The sequence below is a fragment of the Paramisgurnus dabryanus genome, chromosome 12 (genome assembly GCF_030506205.2).
Source record: "Paramisgurnus dabryanus chromosome 12, PD_genome_1.1, whole genome shotgun sequence".
NCBI classification, from domain to species: Eukaryota; Metazoa; Chordata; class Actinopteri; order Cypriniformes; family Cobitidae; genus Paramisgurnus; species Paramisgurnus dabryanus.
In genome coordinates this window covers 4,194,092-4,210,300 of record NC_133348.1, presented here as the reverse complement: position 1 = coordinate 4,210,300, position 16,209 = coordinate 4,194,092, and the positions used below count along the sequence as shown (strand labels likewise).

At 37.2% G+C, this 16,209-nt stretch overlaps 1 protein-coding gene across 3 annotated transcripts in view; it reads left to right on the top strand.

Annotated features, from left to right (window-relative positions):
- Nucleotides 1–16,209, top strand: part of pkib (protein kinase (cAMP-dependent, catalytic) inhibitor beta) — a 53,583-nt gene that overhangs the window by 13,005 nt on the left and 24,369 nt on the right. The window contains exon 1 of one of the 3 annotated variants that reach the window (XM_065256233.2): nucleotides 132–153. The exons of the other annotated variants lie outside the window; for them this stretch is intronic. The gene's annotated coding sequence lies outside the window, so the exon portion shown is untranslated. Of the gene's footprint in view, nucleotides 1–131; nucleotides 154–16,209 lie in introns of those variants that run through there. 3 annotated transcript variants of the gene reach the window in all.

The following is a 16,209-nucleotide window of genomic DNA, read 5'->3' as shown; positions in this document are numbered from 1 at the left end:
GACGTGACTCGTGTTATTTTCGGCCTCACTTGTGCAGTAAACAACTCTGATGACAAGTGGTGTAGCTGGAGACATCTCTCCAACAGTGCACTAATTGGCTTTGTTCTCCAAATGCAGATGTGTTGAGAAGGTGACGTCTCATTTGAATGAGCAGTGAGTTGAAGTAATTTGATCACACCCTATTTAGATTTTTAAAATGTGATAAATTACAACATACTGGGTGCAGAAATGCAAATTTACATTGCATTTATGCATTAGGCTTTTAACCAAAGCGACTTACAGTGCATTACAAGGTACACTTTTTATCTGTATGTGCGCTTTCGGGATTGAACCCATGACCTTGTGGACTGCTAATGCTCTAGCAATTGAGCAAAACACATTTGCGAAGATGCTTAAATCATACCCTTTTTTTCTTGTAAAGATTACAGATAATTGGCAGAAAGGAAAATTTTGATAAATGATGGCAAGCACACGGCTGCCTCAACCATTGACTTCCATAGTAGGAAAAGTAGGGTTGGGCTATTTTTTGCATGAATTCGAATTTACGGACTGACCCGATTTAAATTTTATTTACCAGAAATGTATGATTCGCAAACTAATGACTTGTTTGAACAGATTAATGGTAAAAGAAGCCATTCATAGCATACATTTTTTTAATTATTGATAAAATTATGAATGAAAAATCGAAATAAATTTTAAACAAATCATAGGAGAATGTTATGAATAGTTAAAGGTAGCGGAAGATTTTCCAGAATTTTTGAGTGTGCACGAGAGAGAGAGCGTGCACGAGCCTAGTTCTTCTCTTCGCTCTGTTTACAAGTTGCTGTCGGCATGTTTACCGTGTCTGCAGAGTTCGTGACTTGTGCCAGGGCTAGCATCGCTAATCATAGCTTACATCAACTTTTACTAGCAGTGATTTTAAATGGATTTCTCCAAATAGCTTGCCAAACTTTTAGCCTGGCTCCGCCCTCCTACGTGCTTCCGCTTAATTTTAATTTCGCTTCAGTAGAGTTTTGTTTTCTCCTGCAAAAATCTGCAGGACCAATCAGCGAACAGATGGGGGTGGCTAAGAACGATGACGTTGAGGTCGTGCGTCAGTTTGAGTTGTAGTTCAGTAATGGCAGCGGAGAAAGATGTGAGAAAAGCTATTCGGTCCGTTGTTGCAAAACTGCCGAATATACTGAAGTTAAAGCCGGAGCAAGAACCAGGTTTGCTAAGTTTTGTTTGTCTGATTATTCTGACTTGTTGTTTCCGGACGGTTTCGGTGCATGATATACGTCACGACCACACGTTAGCGATCGCCTATGGCAGATCCTGAGTGACTCTGGGCAGATCCAATAGTTTTAAACTTCAACAGAGGACCTTCCTTAATGGAAGTAACGCTTTGCAATGGAGCGTGGCCAGACTCTCTTTACAAATGAAATGAATGTACGAGAGTCTGGTTGGACCAGGCTACCAAACTTTACCTGTCGAGTAGAAACTTCGCGTGGGAAGCCCAACCTGTGCTTTAAGCGCACACCAGCTTGTGAAATAGTCTCCCAAAAACACTCTGGTCTTGTTTCTTTCTTCAAAACCTTTCTCTTCTTGTCATACAATTCGTAGACACTTTATCTCTTGAGACCCTCATACATTTTGAGAAAACACGGTGAGAACGCGAGCTTCAATGAATGAAACCGTAGCCCACCACAAATATACATCTGAAAGTGTGTATGTGCAGTAAGCGAAGCTAGGGACGAGCACGTACGACGCTATTACGTCAACACATCACCAGAATGATTGACAACTTGGATGACCAATAGTCTTGATGATCCACCCAGAAAAAGAAAATCTTCCGCTATGCCTTTAAAAGAGAAATAATTGTTGAATTGTGACGTGATGTGAGATTATATGTATTTAAGCATGTGGCAGATGCTTTTATACAAAGCAACTTACAGTGCAGTACAAGGTATACAGTATAGGTTTTAAAGTGCACCTATTTGATTGCTAAAAGCAATGTTATTTTGTGTATGTGGTATAATAAAATGTGTTTGTGCGGTTTATGGTAAAAACACATTATTTTCCACATACCATACATTTTGTAGCTCCAGATTTCCCTCTCTTCCTGAAACGCACTGATTTTGTACAAAACTCATCGATTTGAAAAGCGCTGTGTCTCTGATTGGCCAGCTAATCTGTACATTGTGATTGGCCTGAATACCTTTGATGTCAGTCGGAAATGTGACGCTCCTTACCATGTTTGAAAGATTCTCTCACAATGCAATGCTAACAGGAGTTAACTTACAGGCTGAGTCCAAAGCGGGATGAATTCTGATAATGTCGGTCTTGTCTACATCCCCAATCCCAGGAAGTAAACTGTTGCCTACAATCCGTGTGTTTGTTGTAGTCCAAGAAAAGAGATTTACGTTGGAGACGATAACTCGTGTCATAATTTATTTTGGGGTGTGTACCTTTTGCCAGGGCCGGCCCGAGGCATAAGCAAACTAAGCGGCTGCTTAGGGCCTCGCGGCCATCAGGGGGCCCCCAATCGTGTTTTTTTTTTGTACATTTAAATAACTTATACAAGTAATGTAAATGAATACGAATGAATAAATGAATAATTCAAGACAAGAAAATTCTGATTTGCAGACAACTGCTGTGTGTCTGTAGTGCTAGCTTTTGAGTTATGCGCAATATAGACACCTCGCGTGAATTGACGATTTGCGCAGGTGCCGGTCACTGCAGAAAATGGCTTACCCAAACAAAGTTAATGGGTTGATCTTTATTACATTTTCTAGGTTGATAGAAGCACTGGGGACCCAATTATAGCACCTAAACATGAAAAAAGATTTTTACGCTATGACCCCTTTAAGTCTGTGTCATTAATGTTAATCAAACAATCCAAGACAAAGAGACAATCCCTTCAGTAGCTCTAAAAAATAATAATTATATTTAATTCATACAATAAAGACAGTGTTATGATTCATTTGATTTGATTTCTGAACCTAATGCTAATTTAAGACCTTACTTAATGTGCAAATTTGTTCTTTTTATAAATGTTTGTAATTTCTTTATTTTTTAATAAAACAATGGTGGGAGGGGGGCCCCCAAACAAATTCTGCTTAGGGCCCCTAAGAGGCTCGGGCCGGCACTGCCTTTTGCACATCGTTAACATGAACTAATACACTTACACACCAAAGGAAATGAAAAAATGTAAATCGGATAATTGGTGCTCATTAATAGTATGTGTGTTCCCTGTGTTCCAACCCATGACCTTTTGTACTATTTTAAAAAAAGTGAATAAATTTTATATTTATAACATGTTGATAACTCTTCTTTAGTGCACTTGGATTAGAACTATAGTTTCTTCAACCAGGTGTTCTTGCATATTATAAAAAGAATGTTATTTTATAAAACGGGCAGTTCTGGTTCTTCATTTTGATTGGTTGAAACGCGTTCTAAACCGTGATAAAATACGTCTGTTCTTTCATTTGATATTTTATGTTTATTTAAAGAAGATAATTTTTCTGTAAGGCATTAAACTAAAACTGGGTGGCAACTTAAAAAAAGCATGCTTCCAAGCATATTTGATCATCACTTCAACAGTTGCACGATATAAATGTTAATGTATAAATTAGATGAATGTTGATTTATAAAAATTAACACCACAGTCTTTAATAATATTTTCATTGTGTCTTTGCTGCGTCTGTGTTTGTTGGGAACTACGCTCTGTTGCAGCCACACTTGATTCTGAGGAACTACTTTGTTTGGCGGAAGAGTAATATTTGTACTAATATGATTACAACTTGTTTGTGTTTAATTTTATGAAACCCTGCTATGCATATGAAGTAACCGTTTTATAAACGCAATAAACCCCGCGAAGCAGTGGGGTTACAGTTAATTTTATAACAGCCTAAAAACGCCCCTTAGCTGTTAAAAAATGCACTGGTAACCCACTGCTTCTTGGGGCTTATTGCTTTAATATACTGCAGTATTGTTGTAGTTATGTTTTAAGTCGACTAGTAAAAAAAAAATTGATAATCTAATCGTGAATTGGTCAAATGTTCTAAAAAAATAGATTACATTTTTTTGTCAAATCGCCCTGCAAAATATGGAAATATTGTGATAAATGATGAAAAAGATTTTTGATAAATTATGGTACGGTACCCATTGAATTCCATCGTATTTGTTTTTCCTACTGTTAATGGCAGCTGTGTGCCTACCATCATTTATTTCAAATATCTTCTTTTGTGTTCATCAGAAAAAAGAAATTCATACAGGTTTAGAACAACATGAGGATGAGAAAATGATGACAGAATTTTTATTTTTGCGTGAACTATCCCTTTAAGAACCTTTGACTGATTGGTACTTTGAAGAAGCTGTGAAGAACCTTTTAAGCACCTTCATTTTCAAGAGTGCACAGCTCAAGCTCTTTAATAGTATACAGAATGTGCTGCATTAAAATCCTCTCCCATTCCTTTTGCAGAAATGTGTATTATGTGTAACGTATTTCAACTGAACTCCAGATCCCTCATGGCAGGATTAGTTCTTGCTGAAGCTGAACAGTTGTAATAACTCTTTGTATGACCCTTATGCCCAGAGTTGCAATTTTGAAACAACCACAAACTACACAGTTCACTAAAACCAATTACACAGGTCACCCTGCCCAGATTTAAATGATTCATCCAACAACCATCGTGTGAACTTCTTATAAATCTTTTACACAAAAACTTGCTTCACGCATTTATGCTCTTAAGATTTGTTCTGCAGTTATTTCTAAACTTCTGGTTTTATGAAATTTCGGTACAAAATAATTTTAATTAGTCACGACAACCAGCACTTCCAAACCACATTATTTTACAGTGTGTGAATCATCAATATTTTTAAGGCCTGGCATGTCTACAGATGAAAAAATTCAGCTAGCCTTACAATAGCAAGTCGCTACAAGAGCTTTTTGTAAGGGCTACGGCTCTTTACAAGTTTTAACAGCAATAACAGACGGCTTCCCCATAAAGGCAGAGTCTGGCTGGTGATCCGCTATATTGTCCACAAGCTAGACAGGCAGTTGACCTGGAAAAGGACATATTAGCTTTAATAAGTCAGATTCCCACAGGGAAAAGCTGTCAAAAACTTGATTGTATCTGTTTTTAAAAATGCACGACAGTGCAATGTTGCTGTGGTGTTTCTGAAATAATATGTATTATAAATAGAGCTATATGTGGTCTTTTTGTTCAGACCAGAAAAACTCAAATTGAGAAAATTGTTTGCGTGCTTTCAGATTAATTTAAGGGATCAAGAGAGGCAATATTGACATTGTCAGCAAACTGGAATAACAGTGAATGCTTCCAGATAGCCATGTGGCAATTATTTTCACTCACCGGTCATATTTTTATAGCTATATAGTGCTGATGAGAATAAAAAGTGGAGGTTGAATATATACTTAGAAGTTATGAGGTTGTGACGTTAAGCGAATAGGGCCAATCTTATTTATAGCATTCATGTCGCAGTCCCATACAGTGAAAAATCTTATTTTATTTATGATGTCAGGTCCACATTTTACAATATTGGCCGTGGTTTGGTCACTTGCCTGTTTGGGGCTTTGCCGATTATGACGATTAATTGTGGGGCTGCAACGGTTAATCGCATGTCCCATTAAAAATGCCTCTGAAATTGATTCAGAATCATTCTGAGTCTGAGTCGTTTATAATAACGACATGCATTTAAAAAAGCAACACTCGTTAAACAAAATCATTCGAAATATTCTTTATTATCATGAAAATACCTGAAACAATTTGAAGAACAGCAATATAAATATTCCTATAGACATTTCCTGGAATAGCTTTTGTAATGCTACTTCTTCTGTGGCACAAAGGGAGTTTCGGCACGAGAGCGTCCCCTGGCTTTGGGATGTACAGGAATTCATTAAATTAATAATAATAAATTAAATAAAATTTTTTATCTACATACAGCGTGGGTCACCTTACATGGAAGTCGCCATTTTGGGCCGCCATGTTTCTACTGAAGCTCTTAACGTACAAACTTTTTTACTAAGTTGTCTCCGGTGATGACATGTAAGTCCGGTGGAGGCTACTGTAGCTTCTCTATCCGTGTGTCTCAATTCGTTCCCTAGCTCCCGGGGTCGTGAATCAGTATATTGTGTACACAGGTTCGGGCACTGGTAAGGACCCTAACTCACTTCACATTGGGACAATGTTCACTTATTTTTCTGTCACGTGGCTGCTTAAGCGCGTTGTAATCACTCACAGCTGTTACTCATCAACAACCGGCAAAACCAACATCTCTCTGACTTAATTTTAGAAACAGTACATTGTGAAAAATGCTGTCACTATTCTCTTACATATCTGTGCATAAAATTGGAGGCATATAATTACATTTTAAATGTAATAAATATATTTACAATTTTAAATAAATATTATTACTTTAAATATTGAGTAGATTGTGGTTCCTTACTGTGTAGCAATGTGTGTTTATATTTACAACTAAAACAAACGTTTGTCTTTATAAAAGTTCTGTAAAATTTCATAAAGTTTATTGAGTTGGATCACGTGATGTTCGGTTGGCGAGCTTCAGAAAAGGTCACGTGATTTCCGGTTAGGGAACATAGGGACCATCGATGCTCACTGGTTTTTGCGTTGCATTGTGGGAATTTTTAGGGAACGAACGTTCCAGTGCACTGGACGGATTTTGCGATTGAGACAGCCCTTAAAATGGGCGACTCCCTGATCAGTGCCCTGACTACTGAACAAGGGAGCTGATTGAGACACACGGTATGTGTTTCAAAAGCGAGAGGTGAGCAGTGGACTGAGCCGTTGGTTGCAATTTGCAACCTCACCACTAGATGCCACTAAAATGTACACACTGCACCTTTAATGTGTTTGTGCTATTTTTGTTGTTATGTAATAAATGAAAAAAAAATTAATAAGCAAATAATTTTATAAGCTCATGTATACGGCATAATAATATTTTCATAAAACAAAAACAGTACTGAATACATGTAACAGTTTAATATGTTTATTATGTTCAAATAACTTACAATGTGTTGAATGAGAAAGATGCTGCTGATTGTCGGATCGCGTAAAGCTTGAGGTGTCGCCATAAAAACTGAGTCGATTAAAAATTGACGTTTAAAAAAAAACTCACACCAAAGGATCAATTGTGACATTTTAAACCATCCCCTGAAAAGGTAAAAAAAAAAAGTCTAAAAGTCTTGGTCTATTCCATGTACAAACACTCTGACTGACTTTCCCATTAATACTGGTATCTGTGCTTTTATATTTGCGCACTGAAGACCCTTCACCTACGAGCAACAACACAAAATGATTGAATATATCTTAATATGACATATAAAGCCACTTCTTAATTTCATCCTCACACTGGTTCATACATGGCGGGTGTAGTAAATATTTACCATAACAGTTTTTAATCATGCTTTATGCATGCTCCCACGACACTGTTTTCTACCGGCTGGCTATTGAAACGGACCTCTCGCACAAAAAAGAAGGGAAATAAGTCACATAATTTACTTTCGCGTACGAAAATAAGGTGGATAGACTAGTGAATTTTGGAATACAAAAATAATTTTTTACAAGTGAATTATAAGTCTGATATCCATGCAGATATTTCAGTAGTATTAGTACTGCTATTTTTATATGAGAAGATGAGACGTTGCTTGGCAACAGACAACAACTAATCTCTGTTGAGACACATGTTAACATAAAACTATCATGACTCATCCTAGATGATAGCTGCACTCATAGAGTGTGGTTCAAAATCCAAGACCATTAGTAAAAATGCTTTATTTATTTATTTTTACACTATTTTTCTTTACAAAGTGTAGAAATATTAAAATGTTAAAAAAATGTGCATGAACTTAGATTTCTTATTTCATGCTGTAACTCTTTTTCTTTAAAGTCATGAAGTACTCCGGTTGACATGACCTGCATGTGAAAAAACCAATGATCCATGTTATCCCAGCATGCCTTTACAATTATCTTTTGTGTTTCTGTGGAAGCAAGGATATCTGACCTTTTGTATGAAGCAATTAAAGGTAAATATCATCATACCGCCCAGCCCTAGTAAAGAAGTGCAGTGTTTGATGCACAGAAGTATATGTGACATTTATCTGTAGACTATAGAGCAGAAATGGGATAGTAAGGTCTTTATAGTGGCCATACTGTTACAAATCTACTCCTCATCCACTTATCTGTGCCACCTGATAAAGAAAACACATAGACTTGAGACCTGCAGTATAAGCTTGTTCAAAGGTCAGGCTGCCTTTTTGAGGATCCATGGTTCTGAGGCCGCTTGGCTTTTATCTGTTTCACAGCAGGATTGGCACTGTTGCCCAAATCAATGTTCTATTAGCTCGGCTGTTGGTTGATGGTTGTGTCCATTGCATGACGGTTTATGGTCCTGCGAGGCCTCGGGGCATCAGCCTCCCTAATCCTCCTCTGCCTGCTCGATCCGTTCCATCTGTTCCTCTCGTTCCAAATGAATTATAGCAGATAGTTTCATGCAAACAACTCCGTTTTTCTGAGGGTGCATTCATTAAAGCTGTAAGGTTTTTGGTTAAACTAATTAGTAAAGTCTATTGCTCTGTGTTGTTTAGGTAGTTCAGTGTCTGTATGCATTGAGATGTTGTCTTACGTATTGCACTGCTTTAGTTAATAATAAAGCATCTTGATGTAAGATCTAAATGATCAAAGCATCACAAATGTGCATGTTGCAATGGTTTGCAATAACTGGATGATTTTAATACTTCAAACAGTTATGTATAGTCAAAGTTTAAGGTTGATGCAGATAGCAGAGAGACTGTCAAGATGCTTTATTTTCCCAGAAAGAATATCATTTTCAGTTTTGAGGTATATTTTGTTATAATTTAAAGGGGACATATCATTAAAATCAGATTTTTTTTCGATGTTCAAGTGCTATAATTGGGTCCCCAGTGCTGGTATTAATCTAGAAAGTGCGAAAAAGAGCAACACAGTAACTTCGTTTTGGTAAACCATTCTCTGCAAGCATATGAAAAAATAGGTCATTGAAATTTGGCTCCCCTTGTGATGTCAGAAAGGGATAACACTGCCCCTTAATCTCCACTATCCATCCACGGCACTGCCATTTAGTGCAGAGATCAGCTCATTTGCATTTAAAGGCAATTTTAACATGTTATAATAAATAATCTATATGGTATTTTTGGCTAAAACTTTACATACGTACTCTGGCGAAACCAAAGATTTATGTGACATCTTAAAAAAGTCTTGTGAAATGTCCCCTTTAAATACATTTTTCAAACCTAAAGGATCGTATGGCATGTCGAATCTACCATTGTTTAGCAAGTTGTCACATATTGCATTTTTCTTTAGTATTTTCTTCAATATACAAGCTCATGGATGCATTGAGAAACCAGCCATAGCCAAGGTTGGGGGTAACGCATTACAAGTAACGTGCATTACGTAATAATACTTTTCTCAAGTAACGAGTAAAGTAAAATATTGCTTCATAAATGTACACATTAATATTTGAGTTACTTTTTTAAAAAAGTAATGCGAGTTACTTTTCAGTTTAATTAGATGTAAAAAAAAACAATGTACTGAATTAAATTGAACGTATTAACATAGAATTACACACTCTATGCGTGAACAGTTTCAGTCAGAAATGGAGATGGCAGACCAGACCTTAACATTTTTGCGATGGAAATTTGCAATTTCTGAATGCAGAACTTCTCAGTCATAAAAACACTTGCAAAGTAAGAAAAAGTAAAGCAAAAGTATTACTTACCCTTTAAAGTAACAAAGTAACACAATTAGTTACTTTTTTGGGGAGTAACTTAATTTTAGGGATGTGCATTTATGTCATTTTTTCATTTCGATTAATCCATAGGTCTGAAGAACGAGTACTCGATTAACTGGGGGCGGGCAATCAAATGGGCGGGGGTACACGTCATGGTGAAAATGAAAATATTTTTATTAAAAACACTCAAATAAAACTTAATTTCCAAGAAACTATGACAGAACAATGAACACATACTAGATTTTTAATGAATTAAATGTTTTTAACAGAAACCTCTAACAGGACTAGCTGCGTGATGGAATGAAACTAAAGGGTTAATAAACACAAACCGGAGCGCTTTCTATATGATGCACTCTGCATAAAATGCAAGACTTCAACTAAGTTTTCAACAAAGTTATCTAAAAAAAAGAAAGTTTAACTCCCTTTGTGGATGTGCATCATAAACAGCGCACTTTTAAACACGTCCAGTCAAAGCACAGCTTCATAACATTAAGCAGGTTTAAGTGTTTTGCTATCATTTTAGCGTTTAGCTGTGTCGTGTCGTCCTCTTACCTCAGTCAAGATGTAATGTTAATGCTCGTATGGCTCTCTGGTATCTCTTAACATTGATGTTTAAATATGAGATGATAACCCATTGAACTTTTGACAGCGTTGTACATTTTGCACCTGACTGATTGTATTTCCGAAAATCACGGCATCCTTTTAAACCATAGTGCCTCAGTGATGTGAGTTGTGTCGCCGGCTTCACGGGGATCGGCGGGCTGACGGGCTGACGCACATTGCACAGATCGGCGGGTTGCTGCGGTCAGTCGCGCGGAATTATGTTTGTTTTTGAATCACGCATGGTAATGTAACTGATGTCATACGTCGGTCTGCGTAGCTCGACACGACGTCAAACACGCATCTCCAGACCTAGTTTTTACTACCACATGCGCTTGTAATGCTTACCAGACATCCAAATGCCGCCATATCCATAATAAATAAACCTACATGGTCATCGTTTTTGTGATCGATCATCGATGCCACGTTCGAGTACTCGAGCAATCGAGTACTCGTGCCCATCCCTACTTAATTTTGTAATGCATTACTTTTAAAAGTAACTTTTCCCAACACTGGCCATAGCAGCTACGTGTCTGGAACTGACAAATGTAGCATCTAAGCATATATGTATGTGAATGAGTGGAGGCGGAGACTAATTAGCATATTCCTATCTATAGAGACACAGCGCAGTTATGCTAATTTGAAAACCACGGCCACCGGGGGGACAATCCAACCGTCTCCATTGAGTTTGTATTGCGAGAGGCCGCCTCCTTGTCATTTTTGGCTTATAACAAAAAACAGAATAATTCCTAAAAGCTGATGTGTGACAATATGTACAGCTAACAAGCCAGAAAAACCCAGAAATAAGCTTTTTATAAGCTGTCGAGCCGTAAAACCCAGCCTTTAAGGAGAAAAAAGTGGATCGCCGACTATGTTTCCCTCTAGTGGACGCAGTTCTACTAATAGGAGTACTATGAAAAGTTGCCAGTTTCCACTTTTGTGTCTTTAAACGCTCGTTTTTTGGGGTCGACAGCTTATAAATACTTATTTCTGGGTTCTTTGGCTTGTTAGCTGTACACCCTGTCACACAGCAGCTTTAGGCATTGTTCTGTTTTTTGTTATAAGCCAGAAATGACAAGGAGGCGGCCTCTCGCAATATAAAGTCAATGGAGACAGATATATTGTTTTCCCACCGGTGGGCGGGGTTTTCAGGTAATGACCCGTTGCGCTCTTTCTCTATTACCATCCTCCTGTTGAGATTGAGTAGAGGTGGGGACTAATTCACATATTTATGGTATATCGGCATATACTATATATATTGTGTACAGCAAATTTCAGCCATGATTTGAATACAGCACAGCCTCTCGTACCTTATTGTTTATGCACAGTACAGGCAAAGTTAAATCTGGAATAGAGACAGAGCGCAGTTATGCAAATTTGAAAACCACGCCCACCGGGGGAAAAACAAACCAACCGTCTCCATTGACTTTGGATTGCGAGAGGCCGCCTCCTTGTAATTTCTGGCTTATAACAAAAACAGAATAATGCCTAAAAGCTGCTGTGTGACAATATGTACAGCTAACAAGCCAAAAAACCCAGAAATACGTATTTATAAGCTTTCGACACCAAAAAACGAGCGTTTAAAGACACAAAAGTGGATCGCCGACTATGTTTCCCCCTAGTGGACGCAGTTCTACTAATAGTAGTACTATGAAAAGTTGCCTGTTTCCTCTTTTGTGTCTTTAAATGCTCGTTTTTTGGGCTCGAGCGCTCGACAGCTTATAAATACTTATTTCTGGGTTTTTTGGCTTGTTAGCTGTACACCTTGTCTCACAACAGCTTTTAGGTATTATTCTGTTTTTAAGTTTAATCTGTAAATACGTTTTTATAAGCTGTCGACCCCAAAAAACGAGCGTTTAAAGACACAAAAGTGGAAACAGGCGACTTTTCATAGTACTACTATTAGTAGAACTGCGTCCTGAGAACTGAGTACTATTAGAAGAACTGCGTCCACTAGGGGGAAACGTAGTCTGCGATCCACTTTTTTCTCCTTAAAGGCTGAGTTTTACGGCTCGACAGCTTATAAAAACTTCTTTCTGTTTTTTTGGCTGGTTAGTTGTACATATTGTCACACATCAGCTTTTAGGCATTATTCAGTACAAACGGTTGGATTGTTTTCCCCCCGGTGGGCGTGGTTTTCAAGTTATGACGCGCTGCGCTCTGTCTCTATATAAAAAATCATATAAATTGCAACCTACCCATGCTGCACCTGTTTTTATTAAACATGAAAACTGTCATGGTTGCAGACAGTTATTACCCTTAACCACTTATTAATCCACCATTATTTGTCTGTTTAGTATGTATCTTTATTGTTAGTATATCATTTTAGTGCTACTAAGGGTAGCATAAGGCCCCTGGCAGTCAAAGGCCCCGGTACTTTTGGCCCCAGGCAATAACATAAACCATTATCCTGGTGTCGTTGAATGAACACAAAAATAGTTTGCTTGCGTCAGAATGAGTAATAATGATTAAATAATTATGATGAATAATGTTTACATTTGTATCAAAGATGTTTGACATCTTTAATGTGCAGTTTAAAGTAGTAGTTTATCTGACAAATTTGTATTGTCATCATACGTGTGTAAATGTTGTTTTTTTATCAGGATCTGATGCTCTCTGTGTCCCCTCAGGTGTTTTTTCCTATTTTCTCTATTTGAACCTTATTCTGTTCCAATCTTATGAGTGATGCATTTCTGCTCCCCATGCCAATTTTGACAATCTTTCCCGACCCAGCCGTTCGTTCTCTATCATCAGCCTCAGGTCATTGTTTTTGATAAATTGCTAGTTGTCCCTCCATTGCGTGACCTTGCAGAATCGGAAGAGAGGTGAAATGCATGGAAATAAACATCTTTGCAGGCTTGCAGCCCCATTGAGTTAAACAGCCTCCTTCCTCAAAAGGCTTTATTGCAGTAACATGCAGTTTATGTCATTGGTCACATTGTTTTAGCAGTATTAATTGGCAGACAGTGTGCCATTAGCCAGGATGAGATGAGTGAGTTAATAAACAAGACCTTTAAATGCTAGGTGCTGGGAGACATTATACATTATGCCTTGTCATATCTCTTTCTCTGATTTTTGAGTCCGTTCAGTTTTAAAGACCATGAGATTAGCCTTAAAAAGCAATGATTTTAATGCAGGGTGAGCAACTATTTAGATGTCATCATGTTCAATTTACTTCAACAGTTACATTCTGTTAACATACTTCAGAAATTAATCTTTTGTTTGGAAGAGGTTTTTCCCACATAGCTGTCATAAATGTTAACATATGTTAATTGTTGATATAATGTTAATACATTTTTCTGTGTTTTTTCTATTATTTTTGTAATTATCCTTCATTCTCTTCACCCTTTAAACATGCTAAACTCACTGCTCTTTCAACAACAATCATAGCGGTAATAAAGTGGTGCTTCATTATGCAAATCAGGAGGTTAAATACTAATTTGACATTGAGTGCACTTGATTATTTTGAATGCTTTGATTTACCTGCACTTGAATGAAGTACTGTACTCAACATGAGGTTTGCTTGGTTAAACAAGTAGCATTTAAAATGCATTTTTATTATTTTGTTTATAGTTCACCACATTCACGTTTGTAAATATAACCAATCCGTCTCCACCATAAAATTATACCCTGCATTTTATTGGGATTAAACTGAAATGTTAAAGGGTGGTTTCCCAGACAGAGTTTAGCTGAAGCCACGACTAGGCCTTAGTTTAATTAGGAAATATAACTAGTTTAAAAAAACATGCCTTACTAAAATATTACTTGTGTGCATTTTGAGTCAAAATAAAGGGCACTGATGTATTTTAAAGGATTAGTCCATTTTCTTAAAAAAAAATCCAGATAATTTTCTCACCACCATGTCATCCAAAATGTTGATGTCTTTCTTTGTTCAGTCGAGAAGAAATTATGTTTTTTGAGGAAAACAGTCCAGGATTTTTTTTAATTTTAATGGACTTTAATGGACCCCAACACGTAACAGTTTTAATGCAGTTTTAATGCAGTTTCAACGGAGTTTCAAAGGATTCTAAACGGTCCCAAACAAGGCATAAGGGTCTTATCTAGCGAAACAATTGTCATTTTTGAAAAGAAAAAGAAAAAATATGCACTTATTAAACCACAACTTCTCGTCTATCTCCGGTCCTGTGATGCGGCAGCCAGACCTCGCGTAATACGTCATCACGTCAAGAGGTCACGGATGACGTATGCGAAACTACGCCCCAGTGTTTACAAGTTGGGAGAAAGAGGACCGTTTTAATGTTGTTGTATATGGAATGATACTAATTCATGTCTTTGTGTCAGTTTATTGTTTAAAATGAAATGCAAATGTGCGTTTCATATATGTAACACGTGATCTTTCAACGTCATTACGCAATTACGTGAGGTCGCGCTGGCGCGTCAAAGGACCGGAGATAGACGAGAAGTTGTGATTTAAAAGTGCATATGTTTTATTTTTCTTGTCAAAAATGACAATCATTTCACTAGATAAGACCCTTATGCGTCGTTTGGGATCGTTTAGAGTCCTTTGAAACTGCAATTTTAAACTGCATTAAAACTGTTAAGTGTTGGGGTCCATTAAAGTCCATTAAAAGGAGAAAAATCCTGGAATGTTTTCCTAAAAAAAAAAAACATAATTTCTTCTCGACAGAACAATGAAAGACATCAACATTTTGGATGCCATGGTGGTGAGTAAATTATCCTGATTTAAAAAAAAAATGGACTAATCATTTAAGATGTCGGTGCAAGTTGTTTTCAGTTTGAACAGCTCTTATATTTATTTTAGTCTAGGACTAGTCTAATCCCTGTCCGGATCACCGCCCCTAAAGGTAACATTTAATTTTTATTCCAGTCACATTTTTCAGTCTTTTTGTAGTGTTTTTAATGAGAGTATAAATTGTATTTTCTTTAATTAAAGTAAATGATTGATATTTGAAGAGTTCGCTTCCAAAACGCAATAATCCATTTTAAATAATTTCTGTAAAAATGTGTTTTCTATACCTAGAAAGTGACAAGATGAAAACCACTATTTTCTGTTACAAACTTTCACAAAGCATCTTTAGGTTATAATATTAACATAAATTATTAGATTATGATGGCTTACGTTTCTTCCCCCCCACAGAAAACCACCAAAGGTTTATCAATGCCATCAAAATTATTATTTTGTTTTTGTTTGTTTGTTGATCACGAAGTACAAGATGAGGAAAACAAGGATTCTGTGTGTATTCAACCGAACGCAACGGCATTGTTGTTTACAATGCGTGGAATGGTGCGTTGTGATTGGTTAAGCGAATTTATTGCATTTTGCAGAAAAGGAGGACTTCCATTTGTCGCGTTTTGGAAAAAAGGGAGAAAAGATGACAGAATAACAGAGCGAATATCGGATTTTCCGTAAAATTAAGAATTTACTTGTTAATACTGACCAGAAGCAATACTGATTTTAGTTGTAAACCCCTAGTTCATGATTCAACAGACTGTTTGACAAAACATCTCTAAAGGGGCCATATGCAACCGGAAAACAGATGATAAATGTCCCGGGGACAGGTGTGCATGGTACCAGCTCTTGAGTCCTCCGTGCTCATTTCTGTCGCTGGTTGCTAAGTGAATTGGCTCGTATGGCAGAACTTTCTTCATCTGAGAAAACTGCCTCAAAACAAAGCAGTTTTGACTGAGCGAGAAGCAGGGTCGGATCTCATTTTTTGTGCTCTTGTCAGCCAGAGCCAGAAGTTTAGCTGCAGGACAATGAAAATACTGTAGCGCCCCATGCACACGATCTCTCGCTCATGCTGAGATGTTGTCTTATGGTGGTCTGTCTTATGTTGGTCA